This window comes from Moschus berezovskii, chromosome 5 (genome assembly GCF_049115385.1).
Source record: "Moschus berezovskii isolate FMDL1 chromosome 5, NW_MosBer_1.0, whole genome shotgun sequence".
Classification (NCBI taxonomy): Eukaryota; Metazoa; Chordata; class Mammalia; order Artiodactyla; family Moschidae; genus Moschus; species Moschus berezovskii.
The window spans coordinates 120,018,811-120,043,522 of record NC_142464.1 but is presented as its reverse complement, the minus strand read 5'-3'; the positions used below and the strand labels follow the sequence as shown (position 1 = coordinate 120,043,522).

The window sequence follows — 24,712 nt, the reverse complement described above, 5'->3', positions numbered from 1 at the left end:
ACTGCAACAGGCCAGGCCTCCCTGTCCATCACCAACTCCCTGAGATTACCCAAACTCATGTCCATTGAGTCGGTGATGCCATCTAACCATCTCATCCTCTGTCGTCCCCTTCTCCTCCTACCCTCGATCTTTCCCAGCATCACTGTCTTTTCAAATGAGTCAGCTCTTCACATCAGGTGGCCAAAGTATTGGAGTTTCAAGTTCAGCATCAGTCCTTTAATGAACACCCAGGACTGATCTCTTTTAGGATGGACTGGTGGGATCTCCTTGCAGTCCAAGGGCCTCTCAAGAGTCTTCTCCAACACCACAGTTCAAAAGCATCAATTCTTCAGCGATCATCTTTCTTTATAGTCCAACTCTCACATCCATTCATGACTACTGGAAAAAGCATAGCCTTGACTAGATGGACCTTTGTTGACAAAGTAATGTCTCTGCTTTTTAATATGCTGTCTAGGTTGGTCATAACTTTCCTTCCAAGGAGTAAGCATCTTTTAATTTCATGGCTGCAACCACCATCTGCAGTGACTTTGGAGCCCCCCAAAATAGTCTGCCACTGTTTCCACTGTTTCTCCATCTATTTGCCATGAAGTGACAGGACCAGATGCCATGATCTTAGTTTTCTGAACGTTGAGCTTTAAGGCAACTTTTTCACTCTCCTCTTTCACTTTTGTCAAGAAGCTCTTTAGTTCCTCTTCACTTTCTGCCATAAGGGTGGTGTCATCTGTCTGCTATAATGCACAGAACTCCATCTTTTCCCCACCAGGCCAGCAACTCTGGAGTCATCCTTGAGTCCTCTGTGACTCCCACATGACACATCACGTCCAGTCCACCAGAAACCTTACCTGCCTCACCTTCATATTATATTGAGAATCCAACCAGCTCTAAACACCTCACTGTTGCCACCCTGGTCTGGCACGGTTGTCTCTTGGAGACTTTTTGTGAGAGTGTCCTGACTTCAGCTTCCCTTGTGGTTCAGCTGGTAAAGAATCTACCTGCAATGTGGGAGACCTGGGTTTGATCCCTGGGCTGGGCAGATCCCCTGGCGAAGGGAAAGGCTACCCACTTCACTATTCTTGCCTGGAGAATTCCATGGACTCCGGTCCATGGGGGTCACAAAGAGTCAGACACGACTGAGCGACCTTCTCCTGACTTCTCTGCTTCCAGCCTCACTTACCTACAATCCATTCTCTGTATTGAAGCCAGAGTGAATTGTTTAGTGTGTAGGTGAGGTCATGTCTTTCCTTTGCTCAAATTTTTCCAGTGACCTCCCTCTCTTAACAGAGTTAAGCTCAAAATCCTTCAGTGGTCTAAAGGCCTTATAAGATCTGCACTTGAATCTTCTTGGCTCTGAGCCTTTGCACTGGCTCTGCTTAGAACTCCCTTTCCCAAGCATTTTCAGACTCTCTTTCATTTCCCTCAAGGCTCTGCTCACATTTCATTTTATCAGAGACATCCTCCCTGAATGCTTACACTAACCGCCCCCCCCCACCCCCTTGGAGCTCCCTAACCACCTTATAGAGATTTCTTTTTCCATGGTGTTTATCACCAGTTGACGTATGTATTTATTTGTTACCATCTGCCCATTCTCATTAGAACACAAATTACAGGAGGGCAGAAATCTCTGCTCATTGTTTAGCTCTATTGTACCCAGTAGACATGATAAATGTTTGTTGAATGAATGACTAAATTATTCTTTACTGGCCCTGTTTTCTTTGGCCACATTCTGGAGCCCTCCGGTACGTCATCGTTATCCTCGAGCTGCTGAGAAGATTAAAGGAGAGAACACAGGAGAAATGGCAGGGCTGACATATTATAAGACCTGCTTAATAGCTGTGGAATTGGAATCTTAACTGGATTTGGTAAGCAGCTCATCTGAAGCACTCAAGCTTTCTTTGACCCTAACGAGGAGTTAGAAAGTTCATGGGAAATAAAGCATCTGAAATTCGATTGTCTCCTGTCCAGACCTTCTCACAGGCTACAAAAAATGGAGGAAGGGAAATGCCGCAAGCAGCTGAGAAAAATAAAAGGGTGAGGAGGTAATCTAGAGAGAACCAGAGGGCAGACAATCAACATAAAATGCTACAGGACAGGGGAACTCTGAACCACAACTCTGGTAATTATGAAGTGGAAACAAAAGAACTCTGCAATATTTTAGTGGCTAAAAAATGATCCTCCGTAAGTTGAAAATGTTACATATGAAAGAAATAGAAGCAGAACATGAAAAATGTGATGGGGTTGATTTTTTTTCCTCCTCGTGTATTCCTGATCATTACCTTTGAATGAGTTTCCAAGGAAATCAAATGACATCAAAATTTATCTTGTTATGAACACGGTTGCTGAGAAAACCAATACTCCCTAACGTTAATATACAGCTTGTTATCATGCGTATTGAGTGTGTCATTAATAACACATGCCTCCTGCAACATAAGAGTGAGAGCTGCGGTTCTCTGCAGTCTTATCCGTGCCCTCTCTAGATGTGCCTTAGCACCAGGGCTCACAGTAACACCTCCAGCCGGCAGTAAATGCCTCTGAGTACAGGAGGCAATGGGGCGATCCTCTGAGGTTAAGCTCTGACAGGCTCCTCGATTTGCTGTCATGGTTATTAAACGTCACATTCAGAACTTGACCCCTACAGCCCTCCTCCACGGCCCCCTACCTCTCTGTTTCAACGTCCACCCTTGTTTTGCAATGTCAGTAACTCGTCTCTCTCAGTCCACTATTCTGGAAATATTAGCAACCGAAAAGCACAGAGCACTTCCCCCTTGTGAAAGGTCTTTGGCTACTTTAGGTCACTGATTTATGCGGGAAACCAAAGATATTTTTCAAGGAACGTACTGATACCTTCACTCAAACAATTGGACCTTCTCCGAGGGCCATCAAGTCATCAGAGTCCTACCCAGAGCATCTTGTGGTAGATTCTATAGGACGCAGGGAAAAAGGGCTGAAAGTATACGAAAAGAGTGGCGTTGTATGCGAGGCATTTCAACCTTGGCTGCTTAAAAGATAACATAATAGGTTCAATCTTCTAATATCTCCATGAAAGAGAAAGAAAGAAAGATGATAAAATATATGCACCCTACTCCAGAACACTGAAGACATGGTTTTATAGAAAGAGTGAGGACTTTGTAAACAATTGTATGGACCTGGGTTCAAATTCCAGCTCTGTTTATCAGTTATGTGATCTGGGAGCAATGCCTTCAGCCCTCTGAGATACATTTCTGTATCTGTAAACTTGTGATTATAATTCCTGCCTCGATAAGTGATTGTTTTATTAGGGTTAAATGACAGAATCTCCATGGCTCAGGGCCTCCCTGATAGCTCGGTTGGTAAAGAAGCCGCCTGCAATGAAGGAGACCCTGGTTCGATTCCTGGGTTGGGAAGATCCCCTGGAGAAGGGATAGGCTAACCACTCCAGTATTCTTCGGCTTTCCTTGTGACTCAGCTGGTAAAGAATCTGTCTGCAATGTGGGAGACCTGGGTTTGATCCCTGAGTTGGGAAGATTCCCTGGAGAAGGGGAAGGCTTACCCACTCCAGTATTCTGGCCTGGAGAATTCCATGGACTGTATAGTCTGTGGGGTCGCAAAGTGTTGGACATGACTGAGAAACTTACACTTTCTTTCAAATGATAGAATATATGTAGTAAATTGCCCATCATGGACCAGGCTTTCAATACTGAAAAGTGTTATTTTTAAGAAAAGGTGGTCCTAGAGAGGGGAAAGTAGAAGAAAGTTAAAGGGAGGGTAAAAAATAATGGGGGAATGGAATCATGAGAAAGACCTTCAGTTCAGTTCAGTTCAGTCAAAGACCTTAGGTGACATCAAATCTTCCACGAACACCTTCGGTTCTCAACGCTGAATCACGGGAACAAATAACGCTTCTCACCCATACCTCAGCTGGCCCCAGAGCAGTTCCTTTTCTGTTTCCTTTTAGGGTGTTTCTGGAACCTTCCTCTGTCTTCAAGCCCATGAGCCTTTTATACCCATGGATAGCACTTAGCTTTTTCTGTCTTATCTTGTTAAAGCCTGGACCTCTGGTCCAAACACACCCTGTTTGATTTCTTTACCTAATTCTCCAAGTTCTTCCAGCCACTGCTTCCTAGAGTAAAAGGTGAGTGACCAGCAGCTTTATAGAATCATTTTATCAGCTCAATATAGTGAAGATGGTTTCCAAAGAGTACATATACACACCGCATCTGAGCTGTGGGATGTGATATACGCCCAGTCCATTCACTGGATGAGTGAAGTGCTCCCAGGCCCTCCCTGGGGGTCAACGCACTGTGCTCTGAGCACTCAAAGCCTTTCATAAATCTCCTGTGGCAGTTATCGCGCTGCGCTGTTATTATCTGTTTATAGGTCTGTCTCTCCAGCAAACTCTGAGCTCCCGACCTGGTCTGGCTCACTTTTGCACACTCTAAACTTTAGCACCTTGCTGAAGCCTGGTGCCCTGGAGCTGTTCAGTGCATGTTTGGTTGAATGACTCCTTAAATAAACTAGAGGAGATCCATTTGCCAGAGATTTCTTTCTGGTGCTGAATTTACTTGCAGAAAATGTTATATGAACATCCAGTAACATCCATGGATGTCCCCTTAGAATTTGTTAGCCTTTCAGAGCCCCTCTTTGCAACGAAGGGAAAGGATCAGCTTAATTTGCAGCTGATAGAATTCTTTGTCTCTTGGCGAGAGCAGTAAGCCTTTGTCTGGAGCAGCCCTTCCTCTGTCTAATGCCGAGGGAAGTGAAGCTTGCAGTAACTAGTACTTTGCCCCTTGAACAGACTGGCATGAAAAGACCCAGAAATGCAGCCTGCAACCAGTGTTTCCGGGAGACGGGAATGTAACAGGATGGCGTGCAGTCCCAGGAAGGAAGCAGAGGGAGATTTTAGAAGGGGCTGTCATGAGCTGGACTTACATTTCCTGCAAGCTAGGCACCAGGCAGTGGCTCTAATCAAAGCAGCCCGAGTCATGCTCCAAGTTTTCATCTCAGAAAGTAAAGCGCAAATATTATAACGGCAAGGACTCCTACATTTGCAGTTCATTAAATCGGCTCAGGGTATCCCAGGGAGAGGCTGGGCTCTGAGCCTGCGCTAGCAGGACCTCACTGCTCCAGCCCTGCTCCCGGGAAGAACTGATTTACCTTAAGGAACTTTTCAGGGCACTTTGCAGATTCTGCTTTCTGGGTTGAAAGTGGAGCGAGATGGCTCTCCCTGATGATGCTTCTAAAACATTCCGGAGGGCAAAGGCTGAGTGTTGGGGCGGTCCCTGGGCTGCTCCCTGGGAAGCTGCAGCCACGTCTCAGCAAAAACACCCGCTTAGCAACCCGTTCCTAAGGAAGGTCACTCCGCAGCTTTTTTTTTCTTTTAAAGCGACAGGTTACTTCTAGCAGAGAAGCATACACCCAGGGTGTGCAGAGGTGCACAGCTTACAGGAGAAGCACAAAGAGAATGAGCCTGGGGACGCTGGGCAGACAGGAGGCCAGGTTTTCAGAGCAGTCCCCTCCCTCACATTATCGGTCACTGGGCACTTCTGATCAATGGCAGGCGATGCTCAGAGACGGGTGGCTTAGAATCAGGAAGGGTCCTGTTACAGGGTGAGAATGTCCGACTTTTCTCCTCTCCTGTTCCCTGAGGTTGCTGTGGACTGTTCTCTGGTTAAATATGGAAAATCGAATGTGCGAGATGACTGCTTATTCTCTGAATCACCCTGAACTTATTGAAAGAGGAGATCACTAGTAAGGCTCAAAAAGCAAAGGAAATGGAAAAAGAGGGAAAGCCAATGATTGAGGACTGGAATGAACAGACCAAAGAAAGCCACAGCCAAGCGTTCTAGGACGTGTGTGTGTGTGTCTGTGTCCTTCCGTGTGTGTCCCTGTCTGTGTATCTGTGTCTGTGGGGGTGTGAGTGTGTCTCTGGGTCTGTCTGTCTCTGTGTGTGTCTGTGTATGTGTTTCTGTGCGTGCATCTCTGTATATGTGTGTGGGTGCATCTGTGTGTTTCTCTGTATATGTGCATGTGTGTCTGTCCGATGTCTAGGTGTGTGTGTACACGTGTACGTCTGGGTTTGTGTATCTGTATGTGTGTATTTATGTGTGTGTGAATCTCTGTATGTATCTGTGTGTGTCTGTATCTCTCTGTGTATGTGTCTAAGAGTCTGTGTCTATGTGTTTGTGTATGTGACTATGCATGTATGTGTGCCTGCGTACATGTATCTGTGTGTGTATTTATGTGTGTGTGTGCATCTGCGTGTGTGTATGTATTTGTGTGTGTGTGTGTGGGGAGGGGTGGGGTGGGTCAGGTAGGCCCCAGAATGAGGACATGAGCTGGTCTGCTCAGCAGCGCTTCAGAGAGGCTCAGGGTTTTGCCCTTGTGTGCCGGGGTGAATTGTGTCCCCCAGAAAGATATGTTCAAGTCTTAATCCCCAGGACCTCAGAATGTGGCATAGTTTGGAGACAAGGTCTTTACAGAGGTAATCAGTTTAAAGTAAGGTCATTAAGCTGTGCCCTAATCAAGTAGGGGGCTTCCCTGGTGGCTCAGCTGGTAAAGAATCCGCCTGCAATGCGGGGGACCTGGGTTGGATTCCTGGGTTGTGAAGATCCTCTGGAGAAGGGATAGGCTACCCACTCCAGTATTCTTGGACTTCCTTGTGGCTTAGCTGGTAAAGAATCTGCCTGCAATGCAGGAGACATGGGTTCGACCCCTGGGTTGGGAAGTTCCTCTGGAGAAGGGAAAGGCTACCCATTTCAGTGTTCTGGTCTGGAGAATTCCATGAACTGTATAGTCCCACCTTCACTGGCATCAAATTGGAAAACACAGGACATTATTTTCTGGAGGAACTGAATGCTCACAAATAACAGGTCCCAGGTACAGGCATTTCTGGCTCCTTCAATGAAAGAAGCAGCATTTTGCCTTTACAGAAAGGCAATACAGAGAAACTGAGAGGGTCACACGTTACGAAATGCAACTTGCAGTTATATAGAAAGAGAGTCAAGAAAACAAAAAAGTACAATGTGTCAAAGAAGTAACGACTCTCAGAATTGAAAGAAACTGAAAGGGACTGTGACCCAGTGCTGGGGCAGGGACATCAGGGGAAAACTGCTCTGCCTCGGTTCACCAACTCTGCATGTGGCAGGAGAAATGTTCTCCAGGGAATTCATAACCCCTGGCCTGCATCAGGTTGCTGAATTGCCTTATTTATGCTACCTACGTCATTTAGGAACTCCCCAGGGGACACATTTTAAAAATGGGCTCAGGCTACTGTATCCCTGTTGGGTGGCCAAGGGCAGATACAAAACTTCTCTGGAGAGACACAACTTCAAGTAGTCCATTCAGAGTTGCTGCAGATAAACCCGATCAATGCTGCAGTCCATAGGGTCGCAAAGATCTGGACATGACTGGGTGATGACGAAAAAACCTAAAGGTGAACTCACAATCCAAAATTAGACACACAGGAGGTAACACTCAGGAGTCTGCTGACAGTCAGAGGGTGCAATAGATACCCAAGAACTTCTGATGATACAGTGATCATATGGAGAATCAGAAAAAAACGACCATTAAAGAACTTAAAAGGAGGCTTTGAAATGATAAAAGAAGAGGGTGATGCTGTCAAAAAGATCAGGAAAAGGTGCAAAAGAACTAACTAGAGCTTTTAGAAGTGAATAATAAAGTCGTGAATTGAAAAAAATTATTGGGATATAGTCGATTTGCAATGCTGTATATGTATGTCATATATTCATATATATATTATTTTTAAATTTAAAGCAAAGGATGGGTTAGAGATACAGATGTATAGAACAGTCTTTGGGACTCTGTGGGAGAGGGTGAGGGTGGGATGATTTGGGAGAATGGCATTGAAACATGTATGTTGTCATATGTGAAACGAATCACCAGTTCAGGGTCGATGCATGTTACAGGATGCTCGGGGCTGGTGTGCGGGGATGACCCAGAGGGAGGATAAAGGGAGGAGGGAGGTGGGAGAAGGGTTCAGGAGGGGGAACTTATGTATACCCGGGGAGGATTCATGTCAATGTATGGCAAAACCAACCAATATAATATTGTAAAATAATTAGCCTCCAATAAAAAATAAAAAAAATGATTAAATAAAATAAAAAAAATTATTGGGATATAGTTGATTTGCATTGCTGTATATGTATGAGTCATATATTCATATATATATTATTTTTAAATTTAAAGCAAAGGATGGGTTAGCATATGGATGAGAGAGCTGGACAGAAAATGAGTGATGTAAAAGATAGATTTAAAAATTCAAAGTTGGCACAGAGAGACAGAAACTAGGAAAAGTTTGGATGAAAGACATGGAGGAGAAATTGATGAGATCTACCATGTCCAGTGCAGTTCAAGAGCAGAGAAGAGAGAGACTCTGAACACTGGATCTTAGAGCTGAGGGATCTTGGTCAAATTCCTTAACTTCTTAAGATTTCAGTGTCCTCATTTGTAAATTGAGGTTAATAATAGTACTTACTCCAGAGGGTCATGATAAGGTTTATTGAGTTAATATTTGTCAAGCACAGTAAATGCTGTTGTTGTTTTGTTGCTAAGTCACATGTGACTCTTTTTTGAACCCATGGACTGTAGACCACCAGGCTCATCTATCCATGGGATTTCCCAGGCAAGAAAACTGGAGTGGGTTGCCATTACTTTCTCCAGGGGGTCTTCCCGGTCCAGACCCATGGCTCAAACCTGCATCTCCTATGTCTCTTGCATTGGCAGGCAGATTGTTTACCATTGAGCCACTTGGAAAAGCCCAGTAAATGCTGTAAGGTTTATTAAATTTAAAGAAAAATGTGGATACTGTTTTAGCTTAGGCTGTTTTAACAGAGTACCATACCCTGGGTGGCTTAAACCACAGAGATTTATTTTCTCACAGGTCTGGAGGCTGGAAGTTCAAGATCAAGTTGACAGTGGTTTGGTTTTTGGTGAAGACTTTCGTCCTAACTTGCAGGCAACCATCTTCTTGCTGTGTTCTCACATGGCCTTTCCTGGTGCGTGAAGAAGAGAGACAGAGAACTCCCTCTTCTTCTTCACGTAAAGCCACCTTCCCTCACAGCTCAGCTGGTAAAGAATCCGCCTGCAATGCGGGAGACCTGGGTTTGTCCCTTGGGAAGATCCCCTGGAGAAGGGAAAGGCTACCCACTCTAGTATTCTGGCCTGGAGAATTCCATGTGCTGATCTGAAATAACAGATCTGAAGCAACAGTTAGAACTGGACATGGAACAACAGACTGGTTCCAAATCAGGAAAGGAGTACGTCATGGCTGTATATTGTCACCCTGATTATTTAACTTATATGCAGAGTACATCATGAGGAACCTGGGCTGGAAGAAGCACAAGCTGAAATCAAGATTGCTGGGAGAAGTATCAATAACCTCAGATATGCAGATGACACCACCCTTATGGCAGAAAGTGAAGAGGAACTCAAAATCCTCTTGATGAAAGTGAAAGAGGAGAGTGAAAAGTTGGCTTAAAACTCAACATTCAGAAAACTAAGATCGTGGCATCTGATCTCATCACTTCATAGCAAATAGATGGGGAAACAGTGGAAATAGTGGCAGACTTTATTTTTGGGGGGGCTCCAAAATCACTGCAGATGGTGATTGTAGCTATGAAATTAAAAGACACTTACTCCTTGGAAGAAAAGCTATGACCAACCTAGACAGCATATTAAAAAGCAGAGACATTACTTTGCCAAACAAGGTCCGTCTAGTCAAGGCTATGGTTTTTCCAGTGGCCATGTATGGATGTGAGAGTTGGACTGTAAAGAAAACTGAGCATCGAAGAATTGATGCTTTTGAACTGTGGTGTTGGAGAAGACTCTTGAGAGTCCCTTGGATGGCAAGAAGATTCAACCAGTTCATACTAAAGGAGATCAGTCCTGAATATTCACTGGTAAGATTGATGCTGAAGCTGAGGCTCCAATATTTTGGCTACCTAATGCTAAGAACTGACTCATTGGAAAAGACTCCAATGCTGGCAAAGATTGAAGGCGAGAAGAGAAGGGAATGACAGAGGATGAGATGGTTTGATGGCATCACCGACTCAATGGACATGAGTTTAAGTAAACTCCAGGAGTTGGTGATGGACAGGGAGGCCTGGCGTGCTTCTTTCAATGGGGTCTGAAAGACTCTGACATGACTGAGCAACTGAACTAAACTGAAGTCATCTGAAATAAAGCTACAAGTCCTATATAATTAGGGTCCCACCCTTGAGGGTTCATTTAATCTTAATTACCTCCTAAAATCCCTATCTCTGAATATAGTCACATTGAAGATTAGCTGAGAACAGAAGAATTTGGGGGAACGTAGTAGATGTTTATTATAAAAGATCATCTACTTGAAGTGGTCAACTGTTAAAACAGCTAGGGTTTGTTTACTACATTTGTGCTAACCTCCTTCTGATTACGAGCTCCCTCTTCTTTTAAATGTTGGCTTATTTGGCTGCATCGGGCCTTAGTTGTGGCATGTGAGCTCTTACAGTTGCAGTGTGAAGGATCTAGTTCCCTGACGAGCGATCAAACCCAGGCCCCGTGCACTGGGGGCCTGGAACCTTAGCCACTGGACCACCAGGGAAATCCTCTCTTATCTTTTAGTATTTACCTAAACTGAAACAGTTCATAAGAATTATCCATCTCCTATTACAATCTAAAATCATAAAAAGCATTGTTCAAAAATGACATTTCTTGCAAAAATTCTTATGCAAGCAAAATAGATGAATCTAGTAGACTTGTTTTAAATTCAAATGCAAAAATCTCATTTTTTTAGGTTAAGTGCACTGATCTGACTGAAGAGCTTTTAATCATGAATGAGTGATGGATCACACATCACAAAATTGTTTTTCCTGAATCTTTTGAGGTAATCACACATAACATTTTTCTTCTCTTAGTGTTGTTATCACAACGACAATGCCAAACTTTTCTTTCATTCCTAGGATGCACTCAACTTGGCAAAGATGTTTTAAAAATTAATTGTTGGGATTTTTTTTACTGTTATTTAGATTTTTTCGGCCTCAATGTTCACTACTGAATTTGGCCTATTATTTTTCCTGCATTTTTCTTGAGAATAAAGGATGCTCTCCTACTCACAAGGGAGGCAGACATGTTTCCTCTCTTTCCCTGTCTTTCTCTTTATCACACACACGTACAGTATCTGTTTTATGAGCTTGGCCATCAAACTGTTTGTATCTGGTGAGACCTTTGGGTTATGAATATACAGATATGACATTGAGTTTGCTGTTTTAGCCATGTGTAAGTGTCCAGGTACGTGGCCTCAGCTGCATTCGCAGCGTCGCACAGCCATCGTCACTCTCTAAGACTTCATCTCCCCAAACAGAAACTCTCCACCCGCCTAGTAGCATTCTCATACGCACACCCCACCAGGTGTAAAATAGGTGGCTAGTGGGAAGCTGCGGTATCACACAGGGAGCTCAGCTCGGTGCTGTGATGCTCAGAGGGGTGCCATGGCGGTGGGTGGAAGGAAGGCTCAAGGGGGGCAGGATACATGTAGACGTACAGCTGATTCACGTTGTGTACAGCAGAAACTAGGGACAATTATCCTTCAGTTAAAACAAAGAATCTGTAATCAAATAATTAATATATTTAATTAATGAACATATTAATTATATTATTTGACTACACATTCTTTTTATTTAAAGGAAACAAAGCTTATTTTGGACCAGCCAAACTAACAAAAGACTATAGCACATACACAACAAAAAGAAACTCTTTACTTTTTAAACAATAAATCCCCTTTTCTCCCTCCCCCTGCCCCGGGAGGCCTGTCATCTGTTTTCTGTCTCTATGAACTCGCCTTTGTGTCCGGCTTTCCCTTTGGCATAAGGTTTTATCCACAGTGCAGCGCTCACCAGCACATCGTTCCTTTTGAGGGCCGAGTAATATTCCACACCTTCCTTACCGGTTCATCTGCTGATGAACACTTGGTTGTTTCTACCTTTCGGCTAGTGTGAATAATGCTGCACTAAATATTCACATACAAGAACCTGTTTGAAGCCCCATTTTCAGTGCTTTTGGGTCTATATACGTAGCAGTGGACTGTTGGGTCGCGTCGTAACCCTATGTCTAACTTTTTGTGGAACTGCCGAACTGCTGTCCATGGTGGCTGGGCCGTCTTACATTTCCAGACGTAGTCTCTGAGCCACCCTGGGCAAGGCTCCAGACATGCACCTGAACAAGTCTTTGGATGATTCCAGCCCCTAAACATTGACTCACCTCCCAGGGTTCAGCTTTTCTCAGCTGAGGCCCCAGATATTATGGAGTAGAGATTAGTCAACCAGTTCTGCCTTGTTCAAATTCCTGTTTCATGGAGTTCATGTGCATGATAAAATTACTCTTTTAAGTCACTGCATTTGGGGCTCATTTGTCATGCACCGATAGTAACCATAGCAGTCGTATCTTTAAAGAAATAAATAGATGAAGGAATGAATTGATGACTGAAATATAGTCATTGTTTTTTATGTGGGCCTGAGACACATAACTTCTACATGTATACCTAAAAGAAACTAGAAAAATACATTCAGTGCCTTCAAGGGTAGTGTCACTAAAGCATGATGCATTAGAAGCCCTTTTGGGAGATTAGAACACTAGAATAAACATGGAAAAATGATAGTACCTGAGATGAAAGTGTTACGCTGTATAGGAAAGCACACAGATAAAAGCTGCAATGGCGCATTACGGCAATAAGTGCCTAAAGTAAGCCTTGTACACCTGGACATGTGGAACACAATTTCAACTTCAGACGAATGTGTCATTCTTACTCAGGTCTTGGAGTTCTAAAATATTTTTGATTGTAGCTGATTTATTCTCCATGAAAGAAAAATGTTTCACAAGGGAAAATACATCACTAAAATAAGGCTCAACTTGGAAGCTGAAGAATCACTTTGAATCATAAATTTTATAAATCTGCGTTCTTCAACATTTGATTTATATTTTCCAATTTACTGAATTATATACACCTCTCCTTGAAATATAACTTGAACTCCAGTAAATTTGAACCTGTTGTTTCTATAGCAAATGGAGAGAAACATTTACTGACTCAGATATATTGGTTGTGTGGCCTATTTTTATTTTATAGATATTAAAGCATTTACTTTTGTTCCTCCGGGGCCATGATTTCCAACCTTTGTTGAATTGCAACACTATTTTTTTCTCGTTTGCTTCATTTCACAACATTCCCACTTCCTAAGAGAGCTGTCTGAGAATAAAATGTTGTAAGATTCATTTTATTTAGAGATTCATGTCATGATTTGAAATGACTGGAGATGCTCTTATGTAGAGAAAACTAGTGCTCTAGTCTTGAGTATTTTTCTCTTTGAAAATGTTGCATGCTTGGGTGCTAAGTTGCTTCACTGATGTCTGACTCTTTGCGACCCTATGAATTGTAGCCCTCCAGGCTCCTCCGTCTAAGAGATTCTCCAAGCAAGAATTATGGAGTGGGTTGCCATGCCCTCCTCCAGGGGATCTTCCCAACCCAAGGATGGAAACCACGTCTCTTGCGTCTCCTGCATTGGCAGGTGGTTTCTTTGCCATTGGGGCTTCCCTTGTGGCTTGGCTGGTAAAGAATCCGCCTGCAATGCAGGAGAGCTGGGTTCGATCCCTGGGTTGGGAAGATCCCCTGGAGAAGGGAAAGGCTGCCCACTGCAGTATTCTGGCCTGGAGAATTCCCTGGACTGTATAGACCATGAGGTTGCAAAGAGTTGGCTACGACTTTCACTTCACTTCACTTCTTTACCACTAGAGCCACCTGGGAAGCCTCTAAAAGGTTCCTTTCCTACAATTTTTACATCCTCTTCTCTAGCTACTTCCCTTAAATACATCTCACTGGTCTTACCTGTGCCATGAGCACAGGGTACAAATTATCACGACAGTCTCACTTTCTTTTCTTAAATTTTATTTATTTTCTCTGGGTTGGGTCTTTGCTGCTGCGCACAGGCTTTTCTCTAGTTGTGTCGGGTGGGGGCCACTCTTCGTTGTGGTGTGGAGGCTTCTCACTGCGGGGTTTCCCCTGTTGTGAGCACAGGCTCCAGGGCGTGCGGGCTTCAGCGGCTGTGGCTCACAGGCTCGGCTGTCCTGTGGCATGTGGGATCTTCCCAGGCCAGAGATCGAACCTGTGTCCCCTGCACTGGCGGGAGATTCTTATCCACTGCACCGTGAAGGAAGTCCCAGGAAATTCTCCTTTTCTTATTTGTGGCTTGAGAATGCTTGCTTTTATCAGAAGGACTTCCTTGAAACCCCATTTTAGCTTGGAGTCACCCTTAAATTCTGAGGACAAATTCCTACAGTCCTTAAATTCTGACTCAAGTCAGATGGTTGTCCTGTGTCCAGGAGCCAGTGGATGGCGGGGGCAGAGGCATCTAGCTGGTTACCAAGGAGAAGGGTCCCAGGAAGTCCGAGCAGTTTTGCCCTCAGCATCGTTGATGTGTCTGATGGTTCAAACCCTCTACCTAGACTCCTCACCTTTCAGCTTCCAAGTTACCTTCTTCTGCTTCAAACGGTGCTTCTCGACCAGTGCTGGCTTTCCCATCCCAGGCGACCTTTGGCAAAGTTTGGGGACACTGCTGGTTGTCACAGTTTGGGGAAGGTGCCACTGATGTCTAGTGGGTACAGGCCAGTGTGTGTGTGTGTGTGTGTGTGTGTGTGTGTGTGTGTGTGTGTGTCACTCAGTCGTGTCTGACTCTAGGGATGTTGCTGAACATCCTACACTACAATGCACAGGATGGCCCCTCCCCCACGACCACCTCCCCGCTGGAAAAATGATCTGTCGCCAAACGTTAATAGTGCTGAAAGTGCAGAGAGCTCTGGTGTCTCCAATATGGTTTACACCAACACGGTGCAGCCTCTGGGGAGGCTTTAGCCCTCAATCACAGCTCTGCCTAAATCAGCAACTACATCCCTTCCTCCGCCCTGCCCCTCCCCAAACCCGCAGCCATCTGCGTTCTGATCGGAACCCACATCACCAGACCAGCCCACAGCCTCCTCTCCTCCTGTTGCCGTCCAAGTATCCCCTCTGCCTCATCAACCCAATTAAGACCATCACGTCCATCAGAAAGGTTGTTTTTTTATCTATTGTTTTTCAGTTTTTAGTGTCCTGTTGATTTCTGCCATACAACAAAGTGAATCAGCAATAATTACATGTATACCTCGCCTCCTCCTGAGTCTCCCCACTCCCTTCACGCCCCTGTAGGACATCACAGAGCACCCGACTGGGCTCCCTGTGTCACACTGTGACTTCACCACCTATCCACCTGACACCTGCTAGTGTACGTATGTTGATGCTCCTGTCTCCAGTCATCCCAGCTTCTCCCTCCCCTGCTGGATCCACACGTCCATTCTCCACGTCTGCGTTTCCATTCCTTCCCTGAAAATAGGTTCATAAGTACCATTTTTCTAGATTCCATGTACATGCGTTAATACGCAATATTTGTTTTTTCTCTTTCTGACTTACTTCACTCTGTGTAACAGGCTGTAGGTTCAGCCGTCTCAGTAGAGCTGACTCAGATTTGTTCTTTTTCACGGCTGAGTGACATTTCACCGCATGCATGGACCACAGCTTCCTTATGCACTCCTCTGCTGGCAGACGTCTTGGTGGCTTCCGTGTTCGGGCTTTTGTAAACAGTGCTGTGACGAACACTGGGGTACGCATGTCTTTTAGAACTGTGGTTTTCTCAGGGTGTATGCCCAGGAGTGGGGTTGCTGGGTCACATGGTAGATTTATTCCTAGTGTTTAAAGGAATCTCTAGACTGTTCTCCATAGTGGCTGTATCCGTTTACACTCTCACCATCAGTGAGGAGGGTTCCCTTTTCTCCAGTCCTCTCCAGCATTTATTGCTTGTAGATCTTTTGATGATGCTCATTCTGAGTGGTGTGAGGTGATACCACATTGTAGTTTTGATTTGCATTTCTCTTATTATTAATGATGTTGAGCATCTTTCCATGTGTTTATTGGCCCCCTTGATGTCTGACTGAACTGAACTGATGTCTTCTTTGGAGAAGTGTCTGTTTAGGTCTTCTATCAGAGAGGTTTAAGTACTGTTGAAATTTGGCAGGGAAGTTAGTGTCTAAATCTCTTTTGTACCCAGGATATTTTGCAGATTTATTCACTGATGTCAAGGATGCAAGGGGCACTTGGAAAGGGCAGCATCCATCGTGTCACAGAAAATCCTGAGATGTCCCCTTTTCCCAGGGCAATGGGTGTCCCCTTGTCTCTCGTTGCATAATCAAGAAGAGGTGCTCAAATGACCCTTCATGGAAACAAGGCCTTATCCAAGGAAAGTTGCTGGGATCACTAGATAGAAGAGTGGCTGACCATGTCTCTTGATAAAAAGTACTATATTTGGTTTCCCTCTGCACTCTGACCCATCTGTCATTTTCTCCTATCCTATGGTGCCACAAATTGTATTGCATTTCCTTCAAATTCCTCAAATGCTAAAGATACTCGGGGAACAGAGGGAATTTACTGGACTCAATTTAGGAATGACTATTCTATTGATTCCAGGTCAAGAATTTTCTTGTCTCTGCAGCCACAGTTCCGTGTGGAGGCAAGAACGCTTTCTCTCCTGATGCAGGGGATCTGGTAGGGGATGTGGGACCTCATATTGGTACAGATGATATATGGATACAGAGGGTGCCTAGGAGCATCTACAGGCTTCCCAGGTGGTAATGGTGGTAAAGAACCCGCCTGCCAATGTGGGAAATGTAGGGGACACAGGTTCAATCCCTGGGTTGGGAAGATCCCCTGGAGGAGGGCATGGCAACCCACTCCAGTACTCCTGCCTGGAAAATCCCGTGGACAGGGGAGACTGGCGGGCTACAGTCCATAGGGTCGCAAAGAGTCAGGCACTACAGAAGCAACTTAGCAAGTGTGCACACAGTAGCATCTATGCTCACTTTCTGATTTCTGCCAAACTGGAGAGCTGTATTTCCAACATCCTTAGTTGGTCCATTATATCCTTGGATGGGCCACGATATAAATAACACTTTCTAGGACTTGCCTCTGATTTGAATAACTGTTGATATTTTGGGAAATGCATGGCTGATTCCAAAAAACTGTCTAGCGAATAGATTTCTGGAGTAAAAGCCCTCTGTAAATAGGAAGCTGCTGGTGTTCTCACAAGATGAGAGATGGAATTTGGGGAAAAGCGACTCTTGTCATCATGCACCACTCTGCTCTCTTGGGCTGGGACTCTGAGGGGCTTTGACACACTTGAGGAATTTCCTAGGGTGATAGGAAGTTTGGACACAGCCTTATGCTGCCAAACCAGGGCAAGATAGGAAAGCAATCCTACAGGAGTCTGGCCAACCTCTGGAAGGTGGCCCGTCGGTCTCAGGTGACACCATGTATAGTTGCTATCTTTTGAAAACACTGTTATGATTCCCCTCTGTTTTCTTTGAGACTTCAGTAAAATCTTGGAGTGACTCCCACATGGCCTCATCTGGGCTATGGGAAATTAAAGAAAGGGTTTATAACCATGCTTTGGGTGGAAGGGTAAGGAGATGAAGAATAATTTCAGAAGCAAGTATGATGGTATTTGTAGAGTCTGCTAGATCTTCAAAAACCAAATAGAATGATGGTTGGGGGAAAGAAACTTGAGTTTTGCCCCTGACCATCTGAAGATTCTCTCTCTTCGCCACCAACCTGGGTTATTTTATCAAGGGATGTTGAGGTTTATTCATAAATTCTCTCAAGCTTCAGGTCTGTGTCCTAATTCACGTCTCCACTAACACTGGGAAAGCTCTGTCATCAGTATGAAGACTGCCTTCTCTCTTTATTCTTCCAGGGCTTACTGCTAGCATAGTGGCTGGGACATCATTTAGTCTTTCCCAGTGGGTTCTCATTCAGTTCAGTTCAGTTCAGTTCAGTTCAGTCGCTCAGTCGTGTCCGACTCTCCGTGATCCCATGAATCACAGCACGCCAGGCCTCCCTGTCCATCACCAACTCCTGGAGTTCACTCAAACTCATGTCCACAGAGTTGGTGATGCCATCCAGCCATCTCATTCTCCGTCGTCCCCTTCTCCTCCCGCCCCCAACCTTTCCCAGCATCAGAGTCTTTTCCAGTGAGTCAACTTGTCGCATGAGGTTCTCATTACTAAGGGAAATTCCCAGCACATAGTAAACACTCAATAAATATATGTCAAATAATTGAAGGAATGAACCAACATACAAAGGACAGTTTTTACTGGGTCATTATTTGAGGGCAAAACCTTTTGCTTGAGCATCTGAAAAATACTATCTCCCCTTGAATCAGCTGTGTTGATTCAGACAGTCAGAAAGGTTGCTTCTGTGAAGTTTAGGAAGGCCATCTTCAGTAGCAGAGGGCTCTAGGGCAAGTGGTTGGGATGGTGGCTTTTAGTGTAAGACTAAACTGCTGGTCTCAAACTCTGGATCTGCCACATGCTAACTGGAGAACCAGGCAAGGGACTTTCAGTTTTGTCTGATGTCTAATTTCAAATTAAAATCAAACTGTCCATCTAGCTGCATTTATTAAATATATGCCATGTGACAAGTATGGTGAAAAGTACTAGAGATTTAAGGATAATTAAAAACAAATTCTTAACTTCTAGCTGTTTACCGCCTAGAAGGGGATTGAAATATCAACCACTTTTATCCAATTAGATTTATGGCAAGTCATAGAAGGGTTGCCTGATATTAGAGTTTGTTGTTGTTCTATTTAATTTTTTTTTAACAAGTATAGTTGATTTACAATGCTTCAGGTTTATAGCGAAGTGATTCAGTGACACATATGTATAAGAGTCACTTGGTCATGTCTGACTCTTTGTGACCCCATAGACTATAGCCTGCCAGGCCCTTCAGTCCATGAAATTCTTCAGGCAAAAATACTGAAGTGGGTTGCCATTCCCCTCTCCAGGGGATTGTCCCAACCAAGGGATCAAACCTGGGTCTTCCGCCTTGCAGGCAGATTCTTTACCATCTGAGCTATAGGGAATCCTAACATATATGTGTATATATATATATATATATATATATACACATACATATATATATGTATTCTTGTTTAGATTATTTTCCACTACAGGTTATTGTAAGATATTGAATATATATCTGCTTTACAGTAACTGTTTCCCTGGTGGCTCAGATGGTAAAGAATCTGCCTGCAATGCAGGAGACCTGGCTTCGATCCCTGCGTCAGGAAGATCCCCTGGAGAAGGAAATGAAACCCACTCCAGTACTCTTGCTTGGGAAATCCCTTGGCCAGAAGTGCCTGGAGGGCTACAGTCCATAGGGTTGCAGGGTCAGACTCGACTGAAGCAACTTAGCATGCACGTGCTGCGTAATAGGTCCTTGCTTTTATCTATTTTATGTTTATCAGTGTGTATATGTTAATCCTAAATGCCTGATTTCTTTCTCCCCACCCTTTCCTTTTGGTAACCATAATTTTGTTTTCTACGTCAGAGAGTCTATTTCTGTTTTGTAAGTAAGTTCGTTTGTATCATTTTTTATATTCCATGTATAAGTGATCGCAGTATTTGTCTTTCTCTGATATACTTCACCTGGTATGATAATCTCTAGGTCCATCCATGCTGCTGCAAATGGCATTATTTCATTCTTTTTTTAATGGATGAGTAACGTTCATATATGTATGCCATGTCTTCTCTATCCATTCATCTGTTGATGGGCATTTAGGCTTCTTCGTGTCTTGGCTACTGTAAATAGAGCTGCTGTGAACACTGGGGTGTGTGCATCTTTTTGAACTAGCGCTTTCATCTTTTCCAGATATATGTCCAGGAGTGGGATTGCTGGATCATATGGTAACTTTATTTTTAGTTTTTTGAAAGAGTTTTATTTGTCTCTTAATTGCAGGATATATGGAAGGGTAGCTTTTAAATACGTGCTGGGCAATGGGAGGAGATGACCCAAATGAAATATAGAAGACTTTGCCTCCAGTCTGGCCTTAGGAACCACTGACAAGTTCCTGATCTTTCATGGATAGCTGTTTCCTCTTCTGTAACTTAGAAACGAAGTGAACGGGGAAAGATCATCTTTAAAGTCTCTCCAAGCTCACTCTTGGATTTTGTCAGAAAATTTGTTTTCTAGTAGAGGAGTTATCATTGCTGGCCACTAGAGGTCAGTCCCTCAAAAGCAAGCTGGCCATTTCCCATTCTTCTGCCATCAAAGACAGCCTTGAAGCAAAAGTAGAAGTGTATTTTCTCCCCTTGTTTTGGGAAGGAAGAAACATTTCCAAAGAAATAGCTTTATTTTCGCCATGTTGGAGCCTCGGTCTTGACATCCTTAAACTCCTGTGCTAAACGCTGACTGCAGAGGTTACTGACACCAGTGTGAGAGGTGGAATGAACAGAGGGTGCGGTTCTAGTTACAGAAGGTTCTAGCATTGATGGTTTCTGTACAGACCTAAACGCACTGATGTGTAACAGGACGAAGAGAAATTGAAAACGACACTTCTGTAGAGCAATTCCCTCTGCATATCCAATGGCGGGCTTGCGCCCATCCATTCAGTTCAGTTCAGTTCAGTCCCTCAGTCGTGTCCGACTCTCCGCGACCCCATGAATCGCAGCACTCCAGGCCTCCCTGTCCATCACCAACTCCTGGAGTTCACTCAAACTCATGTACATCGAGTCGGTGATGCCATCCAGCCATCTTATCCTCTGTCGTCCCCTTCTCCTCCTGCCCCCAATCCCTCCCAGCATCAGGGTCTTTTCCAGTGAGTCAGCTCTTCACATGAGGTGGCCAAAGTATTGGGGTTTCAGCCTCAGCATCAGTCCTTCCAATGAGCACCCAGGACTGGTCTCCTTTATAATGGACTGGTTGGATCTCCTTGCAGTCCAAGGGACTCTCATCACTGAGAGTTAAAGAGGAAATAGGTTTTCAGATCAGCTCTTTTGATAGGGCATAAAATTTCAACCCATAGATACATGGGGAAGGCATCAGTTTTCTCCCTCTGCCCAAGTTCCTGCCATCTTGAAAAATAGGAACTTTGAGTCTCTTACTGGCTTGAAATCACCAATCTCTATCTTTCAATGACTCCAAAGGGTGGAGGGAGGAGAACTAACTTCTCTGTCTGGTGAGATGACAAGCGTCTGCAAGCCACTGGCCTTTGTGTCACTCTTGGGAGTGGGCTGTGTGTAAAGGGGGCACTTTCACGTATGGACAACGTGGGGTTCGATGAAGTTGACCTGGGGTGAAGCTGACCTTGGTCCTTTCTGAGGACCAGAGAAGTTTCTGACCCTCTGGGGCAAACGCTCCTCAAGGTCTGGACCTTGGGGCAACCATCGGAGAGTTTGTTTCAGCCTCATAGCCAGGTTGCATTCTTTGATTTTGTGCTGCCAATGGGAAAGCCCGCACTTTGGTCCATTTGTGACTTGTGGGTGTATTTTACAGCCAGGTTAGTGGTGGCCAAGGAGGGAAGCAGGATTGCATGGAAACACCTCCTCTCCCAGTGGAGGCGGGTTCACACTGACCCTCACGCTCAGTGCGGCAGTCTTGCTTGCCACCTGGTTGAGTTGGGGGTGAAGCAGGAGCAGGGCTCCAGGCTGTTCTTGGAACGCAGGACTGAGGAAAGGAGACAGATGCGCCCCTCCTCCCTCGATCACCGGCGTAGTCAGCTGAAATCAACTGAAATGATTACAAAGGGCAGATTACAGAAAAGAAGTCATTAAAATACAACTTGAAGAATATGTAGGAGGAAAATGTTTCTTCTGCTTTGTCCAAGTCGTGGTAGCGATGGAAGAAGAGTTGGTATTAAAAGCCAAGCCTTTTCTGGGACCAGCTAGTGGCCCCTTGTTCCTGTTTAATACTCCCTTTACCCATCTCTAACACTATGAATCCCTTCACTGCCTGTGTGTGATGTAAAAGTCGTGTCCATCTCTTTGGGACCCCATGGACTATACAGTCCGTGGAATTCTCCAGGCCAAAATACTGGAGTGGGTATCCTTTCCCTTCTCCAGGAACTCTCCCCAACCCAGGGATCAAACTGAGGTCTCCTGCATTGCAGGCGGATTATTTACCAGCTGAGGCACAAGGGAAGCCCTCATTGGCTCAGTTCAGTTAAGTCGCTCAGTCGTGTCCGACTCTTTGTGACCCCATGGACCGCAGCACGCCAGGCCTCCCTGTCCACCACCATCTCCTGGAGTTTACTCAAACTCATGTCCATTGAGTCAGGGATGCCATCCAACCATCTCATCCTCTGTCATCCCCTTCTCCTCCCTCCTTCAATCTTTCCCAGAATCAGGATCTTTTCAAATGAGTCAGTTCTTCGCATCAAGTGGCCAAAGTATTGGAGTTTCAGCTTCAGCATCAGTCCTTCCAATGAATATTCAGGACTGATTTCCTGTAGGATGGACTGGTTGGATCTCCTTGCAGTCCAAGGGACTCTCAAGAGTCTTCTCCAACACCACAGTTCAAAAGCATCAGTTCTTTGGCGCTCAGCTTTCTTTATGGTCCAACTCTCACATACATGACCACTGGAAAAACCATAGCCTTGACTAGACGGACCTTTGTTACCAAAGTAATTGTGCTTTTTAATATGCTGTCCAGGTTGGTCATAACTTTTCTTCCAAGGAGCATAGAAGGCAAACAAACAAGAAGGATCTACAACAACGGCCCCAATAATAATTACATTCATTTATATAGGACGCTCTGTCATTCATTCACTTATCCCTTAAATGTGTATTGAGCGTCTATTATGTGCCAGGCCCTGTTTCCCCAGCCTCATGGAGGTGACCTTGATTTGAGAGCTGACAGAGGGCTACAGCAGGTGGTATCAGTGCCTCTCCTCTACTCCTTAGACTTTAATGAGTTCAGGAAGCTTGTCCATTTGTCTTATCTCCCTCTCTGTGCCTGGGGTCTCTTCCCAGAAGGCTGAAAGTGAAAGTATTAGTCACTCAATCATGTCCAACTCTTTAGGACCCCGTGGACTGTAGCCCACCAGGTTCCTCCATCCATGGAATTTCCCAAGCAAGAGTACTACAGTAGGTTGCCATTCCCTTCTCCAGGGAATCTTCCTGACCCAGGTCTCCTGCACTGCAGGCAGATTCTTTACCATTTGAGCCACAGGAGGAGCCTTCCCAGAACTCTGGGACTCCACTGTGCTGCAGCACTACCAGTGCGCGTCCAGAGTGCTGGGAAAGCAACACCCACCAGGACTCCTGGGAGTTGGTCTTTAAACCCTCCAGCTTCCACGCTCTTGGGGGTGAGCTCATTCTGGGCTGTGTGTTTCCTCCCATCTCCCCAGCTTCCCTCTGGAATAAACTTCTGTCAGCTACTGTGGTCGTTGCCGAGTAACACACGTCTGAGCTGTTTCCCTTTCCCTCCATCTCTTCCTCACTGCCTTATTGGTGTCGCCAGCACCCCTCAGATAAACTACTTACATCCGGGTCCCTGCCTCAGGGCTTGCTTTTGGGAGAAACCAGTTAGAACAGTTACTTTTCACATACACGGTCAACTCTGGTCTTCAAGAAATCCTGTGATGTTATGTACATCATGGTGTCTGACCTTCAGACCTTATTGAAAAGAAAGAAAGAAAAATGAACAAACAAAGACACTAACATCTTCTGCTGATGGGTTTTGCCCAGGCAGTCATGTTTTATACAAGGTCTTTCCAGTCCTATCTGGCTGGACCAGGGGAAGGCTCTGACTCAGCACATAGCCAATCCCCAAACTGGCCCATTGGCAAACAGGGACCAGCTAAGCTGTGAGACCCCCACCCCCTGCCAGGGCATTTGAACTGGGTAATGGGGAGAGAATCAGGCAGAGATTGGGCACTTGGACCTGAAGCAAGAAAGATACCATATCCTCACCCTGGACCACGAATGGCCAGGAGAGGCTGAAATAATGAGAAAGGAGAATCTGCAAGGTAGAAAAGACACACAGAAGTGATGAAGCCAGGGGTCGTATGAGGAGCCCATGAGTGCAGAAGGAAACAGACGTAAAGGGGAGAGGGGTCAAGGTCAATGTAGAAGGAGAGAAGAAAAATCAAGGGCAATGTTGAGAAGGGAATCAGGACCTGCCACATCCTCCACTGAGGTCCTCAAGGACAGTTCCTACAAAGTCTGGTCAAAGTAGGATTCCTTGACCGTTTCTTCTGTACTGAATTAAAAAGAATCTACTTCATCAGACAGAGAAGAAGAAATATTGTATGACATTCCTTATAGGTAGAATCTAAAAAGAAATAATACAAATGAACTTACAAAACAGAAGCAGATTCACAGGCTTAGAGAATGAACTTATGGTTACCAGGGGGAAGGATGGAGATAAAGGATAATCAGGGATCTGGGATGGGCATGCACACACTGCTATATTTAGAATGGAATACCAACAAGGGCCTACTGTATAGCACACAGAACTCTGCGCAATGCTACATGGCAGCCTGGATGGGAGGGGAGTTTGGGGAGAATGGATTCATGTGTATGTAGGGCTGAGACGTTTCACTGTCAATCTGAAACAATCACAACATTGTTAATTGGATATACCCTAATACGCAATAAAAAGTTTAAGAAAAAGATACATAAATAAGGCAAAAAAAATCTGCATCAGAAGGTAGTTGTCAAGTTTTGCTTCTAATTAATAATATAAAACTAGGTGTGATCTTGCCATTTAGGGTTGAATTTGGAACACAAACGATTTCAAATTTTCATTGGAGCTAGCTCATTTACTTCAAGGAAGGCAAGTGGATTTTTTGTCAAGGGTGTAGTCTTGTCTATGGATGGTGGCCTCCTGTAGATT

General features: G+C 44.7%; 1 protein-coding gene across 1 annotated transcript in view; it reads right to left on the bottom strand.

The window, feature by feature from the left end:
* The window catches only part of CC2D2A (coiled-coil and C2 domain containing 2A), a 121,951-nt gene extending 116,691 nt beyond the window's left edge, over positions 1-5,260 (bottom strand). The window contains exon 1 of the mRNA XM_088836515.1: positions 5,131-5,260. The gene's annotated coding sequence lies outside the window, so the exon portion shown is untranslated. The remainder of the gene's footprint in view (positions 1-5,130) is intronic.
* Positions 5,261-24,712: the final 19,452 nt, after the last annotated feature.